This window comes from Amblyomma americanum, chromosome 5 (genome assembly GCF_052857255.1).
Source record: "Amblyomma americanum isolate KBUSLIRL-KWMA chromosome 5, ASM5285725v1, whole genome shotgun sequence".
NCBI lineage: Eukaryota > Metazoa > Arthropoda > Arachnida > Ixodida > Ixodidae > Amblyomma > Amblyomma americanum.
Genome location: NC_135501.1, coordinates 145,622,530 through 145,628,441, shown reverse-complemented (window position 1 = coordinate 145,628,441; position 5,912 = coordinate 145,622,530). Strand labels below are relative to the sequence as shown.

The 5,912-nt window shown below is 46.3% G+C and overlaps 1 pseudogene; it reads right to left on the bottom strand.

The window, feature by feature from the left end:
• Positions 1-3,276: 3,276 nt before the first annotated feature.
• On the bottom strand, positions 3,277-3,405 carry LOC144135561 (U2 spliceosomal RNA; annotated as a pseudogene).
• Between the last annotated feature and the right edge of the window lie 2,507 nt (positions 3,406-5,912).

Here is a 5,912-nt window from a genome sequence, read left to right as displayed (position 1 = left end):
CAGAAAGTATATTTACATGTCAGTTCCACAATAAAAGCAAAAGAATAACCTTAAGGGGGTTGCAGATTAATTTAAGTATTGCTTGTTAAATGTTTCAACCGAATAATGATGCAAAGCACTGTGAACGCATCAGTGTGCGCAGTAGCTTAATTCAAGCATTATTGAGAAGACGAGATGATCGAGTTGTAAGATCTAAAGCATTATAATCGCAAGGAAGGGAAAAATATCCGCTATAGTTGTGAAATATGATACTTACTGATTCCTTCGGCACTAATAACTTTTAATGACTGTTTGTTCTGACAATTCCCGATTCCACAGCCATAATCGAAAATTAGCGGGGAAGCGTCTTCTATGTTTATGTTTTAGTTTCCCTTAGGGACTTGTGTAACGTGCAGGGCAGATATCGCACATGTCTAACTGTGAAGTCACATGGAAGATGGTGCGTTCTTACCATTACATGATTTTTTTAGAAAAAAGAAGATAGAGTTGATTACGTTCGGTTACTGTTCGAAAATATTGACTGCGAAATCAGCTCATGAAAAGAGCCGGAGGCGTGCGTATAAAAAAGATCCCGGAAAAAGTTTCGAAGATGTTATTTCTCATTTTTGCACCAGCTACAAAATTTAGCAAACTGGCCAAGTCCTACGCCATACAGGGTTCGAACCCGACCTCGGCGGCTGCGTTTTTATGGAGGCAATACGCTAAGGCGCTCGTGTGCTGTGCGATGTCAGTGCACGTTAAAGATCCCCAGGTGGTCGAAATTATTCCCGAGCCCTCCACTACGGCATCTCTTTCTTCCTTTCTCCTTTCACTCCCTCCTTTATCCCTTCTCTTGCCGCGCGGATCGAATGTCTACCGAGATTTGTGAGACAGTTACTGCGTTATTTCCTTTCCTCACAAACCAATTTTAATTTTTTTTGCCTGCGCTGGATGGTCACATGATTGCGGCAGACTGCACACCACCAGAAGTCTAAGTTAGGGCGTTGTGGAGGGCATGTTGACAACTACGCAATGGCAGCGTGCAACGCTGAGCAGTACTTCGGATACCCACAGGTGGGTACCCACCAGTGATACAATGGGTACAAGCTTTCTCCTGGTCTGGTGCTCATCTTCTTTAGGGTCAAATGCTTGGGAAATGGGTCTTTCACCCCACCTTGAGAAAAAGAGAATACCTTGTGCCATGGCGCTCTTTAGCCGTAGATACCGTTGCGCCATAAAAATCCATATTCATTATCATAATCATCACTTCGGATAAGAAGCGTTCATTTTGAAACGAGTCGGTTACAGCTGCGATGTCTGCTTATGACATTACCGTGTTGGCCGGCCAGTACGCAGCATTCTCAAGGGCATTGGGAAGATTGGACTGTGCTGCATAATAAATTTGTAGTTTGAAACATATGGCAAGCCATCTTATTAAATACCGTACTGATTACAAAAAGTTTTATTCACATATATGTACACAAGCCAAGGCTAATGGATACAGTGACATTCAGTGAAGCTAACACAGTGATATAATGAAGGCAGAGGACTTAGACTGCAAATAAATGCGGCTTTTGAAGAGACACATATGAGTTCAACCCTCCATAAGGCACACAGATCGTTTCCAGTTTAAGTGCCAACAGGTCAAGGGAAACTAATTTGAGGGGTCAGAGGAGATTATCTTTACATACACCTAAATCCTCCTTAATAAACAAAGAAATTTTTATATCGTTATTTTTTATTTCTTCCAAAACGAGCGAAATCTGCAATACTATTCGAAGAGTACAAAACAGTTGCATCACGAATTGCTCTCTTTTAGGTTTTCATTTTTTTATTGCGAATATTTCAGCGCAGCAAACAGGACGAAAAAAAATTGGCAGTGGCTTAGCTCCACTATGCCAGGATATCCGTAGCGGGAGGTGCGGTTGCCTGGCTGAGCTTGTTGTTTGCCCTGTATGTTTAGGAATGAGAGACATGTCCGCTTGAAATGTCCGGGTCGCCGATGCACTTTCGTAAACTCGAATGGTGTAATCAGTCACACGATTGGCCTACTTATCTTCTTCTTTTGGTTCCCGTTGACTGACGCCTTCATAGGCTCCATCTCGACGGCTATGTGGCGCCTATTACGCTTGGCAGCCTGGCGTCTCCGTTTCGCAAGGCGTTCCTCTCTCTGTTCGGGCGTCTCCGCTGCTCTCTTCGCCTTCTGACGATCATTCTCTGTTAGTTGAGTAGCGAACTGCCCGGCGACAACCTCAGGATCGGAATAGTTAATCTTCTCTTGTCTATAGCGCCGTTTAGTAGTGGCTGGACTCTTCTTCTGTGCATCCATATCAAGCGTTGCGACACAGCTGCCGGTTACATCTCCGCCTTTTATACGCAATGCTGCGGTATACAGGATATGGGTAGCAAGAAGTATAACGCTGTCGCGTTAAAAAATTTGCAGTGGGTTAGCTCGGCTATGCCAGGATATATGTAGCGAGAGGTATACGTTTCCCTGGCTGAGCTTGTTGTGGTCACTGTATATTTAGCACTGAGAGGCCTTGGGTATACACATTTTTATTCATTTTGCTTGGCAGAGACGACTGATTATCTGTGAAATAGCACGCAGTAGCCTCAATTTTGTCGATACAGTATTTCGATTTAGTAGAGCCTCTTTAGTGTACAAGCTCTATAGTAGTTCCTCATTGTGTAGTCTGGACGTGAGGCTCCGAAGTTAGTCACACTTTTCTTTCATACACTGACTAAGAGAGTCCTGTTTCCTGTTGAAATCTCCCAAAGTCACACACAACTATGAAGCCGTGCCGTAGGCTGGTATACACGTGGCAACCACATCAATCGTGTGCTTTACAGATCTTCCCGGTGCCACGTAGACTGCTTGGATGATAATGCAGCTTTCCAGAAGCCGAACACCGCATGCTTCATTATTATTGACTGCGACTGAAGAGAGATATCTGACAGTGGGGATACCTTGTTTCAGGTACACGCAGACTCCAGCGTTCTTATTTCGTTCAAGCCAACGGCCAGGCGACAAACTCAGGATAGGAACAGTTCATCTTCTCTTGTCTATACCGCTATTTAGCAGCGACTGGACTCTTCTTGTCTGCATGCATGTCAAACCTTGTCATACAGACGCTGACTGACTGACTGACTGATGATGCTGAGAGGAAGAAGGAAAATGATAGTGCACGGGCCTGCCTACTGGCTCAAGCCGAGCCACGCTCGCTGCCCTGTGCAGAATGTAGGAGGGGGTAAAGGATAGGACCGTAAAGAGTGAAAGAAAAAAAGCGCCGCGCTAAAATGTCCCGGGCCGATCCCGGAGGCAGTGCAATACCGGGCCGACCCGTGCCAGAGCGCTTCAAGCCAAGCACTCCGCCATTATCCAAAAATAAGTTTAATATCTTAGTTCCAAGGACCCGCTGCAGATATTAAATCAGGTATCAGATATCATGGTGGCGATAGAATCACCCATTAGAGACGATGACTAAATCTTCGCCTTTTGTACGCAATCCTGCGCATGCGACGTGGAGATAGGGTGATAGAGCGGCGTGCAGCGAGGCAGATACGGAGAACGCGGCGCATCTGTGGGGTACCTCTTGTTAGCTTGGTATCGGCGCATGCGCTCAACTGCTTATCCGCGTGACGTCACGCTCGGCTTTGACGGTGGAGCGGTCGCGCGACCGCGGCGACGGGGAAGCGCACGCCGCACTTTGCTCCTCTTCGGTTGCCATCGTAACGGCGCAAGCGCACAACTTTTCTCTCTCATGTACCGCGAAATGCTCGACTGGTAGCCAAGTGTAGCTCTTGCTACAAAATTGGAGGGCGCTTAAGCTTCCTGCTAGTCCAACATTCTGAAGAGGCTGCTCAGACGCAAGACCTCCCAGCCTGCATATGAGGCGGTGGCACCCGCCCCTGACCTGCGTGTCGGGGGGCGGGTAGACCAACTTATTCGTAGGTCATTAAAGTTTATTTCATCCATCCATTGCCGTTAAGAGTGGAACGCGACAGCGAGTTGCAGCGCTGCCAAGGAGTACATGGAACGCCATCGCCTTGCCCGTCGGACAAATCAGTCGGGGTCTCTATAAGGCCCCTGGAAACAACAGAGACGGTGCTCCACACCAGCACTCGTAGACATGCTGTGGTTCCATCAGATCTGATGGCCTCCACTTGAGGCCTTTCCTTTCCTCAAAATCGTCACGTGGAGGTAGTGACAGATGTGCGCTGCGTGCGCTGCCATTGACAACGTTGTGGCAGAAACGCGGCACTGAGGCAATAGGCCATCGGCGTTCATTGTAATTATTCGCGTTGGCGTAGACAACGTTCTAGGCGGCGGCGTTTTTATGCAGGCAAAACGCTAAGGCGCCCGTGTGCTGACCGATGTCAGTGGACGTTAAAGGTCCCCAGGTGGTCGAAATTATGCCAGTGCCCTCCATTACGGCACCTCTATGTTCCTTTCTTCTTTCACTCCCTCCTTTATCCCTTCCCTTACAGAGCGGTTCAGGCGTTCAACGATATATGAGGCAGATACTGCGCCATTTCCTTTCCCCAAGAAACAATTGTTATTATTATGACTGTGATGATATTTAGGAAAGGAAAGGCGTATAACAGGCCCTCTGAGAGTGCACGTGTGGAGCAGCGTCGGTGTTGTTTCCATAGGCCTTCCAGAGGTTCCGAGCGATTAGTCCAACGGGCAAGACGAACGCGTTCCGTGTATTCCCTGGCAGCGCAGCAACAGGCTGCCGCGTTCCACTCTTAAACGCGAAGCTCAAGCGTCCCCCAATTTTTACAGCGAAGCTGTATACCTCTACCGTCCAATAAAATATTCGTGTCGTCGTCAACAAAAGACGCCAGCCTAGAAATTGAATGCTACTATGCGTGAAGGACGCTCGGCTGCTGATTCGGAGTACCCGGGTTCGAACCCGACCGCGGCGGCCGCATTTCGGTGGAGGCGAAAAGCAAAGGCGCCCGTGTGCTGTGCGATGTGAGTGCAGGTTAAAGATTCCCAGGTGGTCGAAATTATTCCGGGGACCTCCACTACGGCCTCTCTTTCTTCCTTTATTCTCTCAGTCCCTCCTTTATCCCTTCCCTTACGGCGCGGTTCAGGTGTCCGACGAGATGTGACACATACTGTGCCATTTCCTCTCTCCAAGAATCAATATTCATTTTCTCCGAGGGGAAAAGCGCCCAAGAGTATAGGAATCGTATATCATAATGACCATAAAGCAGTCGTTATATAAAAATTAAAAAAGAGAACTTATATAAAAATAAAGTTATAGAGAAATTGGGAAAAAACAAAATTTTAACGAAGAACATATATATATATATATATATATATATATATATATATATATATATATATATATATATATATATACAAAGAATTAAAGCTTTAAAAAAAGTTAGATATATAAAGGCTTCATCTTTGAAATCAGGCATACAGCACACAGCTCAGTACTCGTTTTCACTAAGGAAAAAGTTGGGCTGAGGCTTAGCTAAAGTGTTAAGCCTGGATATCTCGAAGCCGAAAGCTTCGTGGCGATGCTCGTGGTTTAGCTTATGGTTTCATACATAGGGTTACAATTTGGGTACACATATGTAGCTTTTCCATATCGTGTTGTCTTAGGTATACAAAGGTTGTACAATCATTATACAGGGCTATTAAAATCTCTTTATTTCTTCCTCTTCAATGCACACAATGTCTTGCACTTTCTGTACAGCCATAAAGATGGCCCGGTGATCAGAGTAGTAGCAAGCAGCTGTGCTTGTGGCTGCTACGCAGTATACAGAACGCACGCTCTGTCTCTGATAGACAAGGTCTGTAGTTGTCCCCCATTGTGTAGTGGGCTCAATGGCAGACGTGACCAAGTTCAAGTCACAGCAGCCTTTGAAAGGCACATTGAGAGTTGACGAAGTACGGTTAAAATCTCCAGCAACCA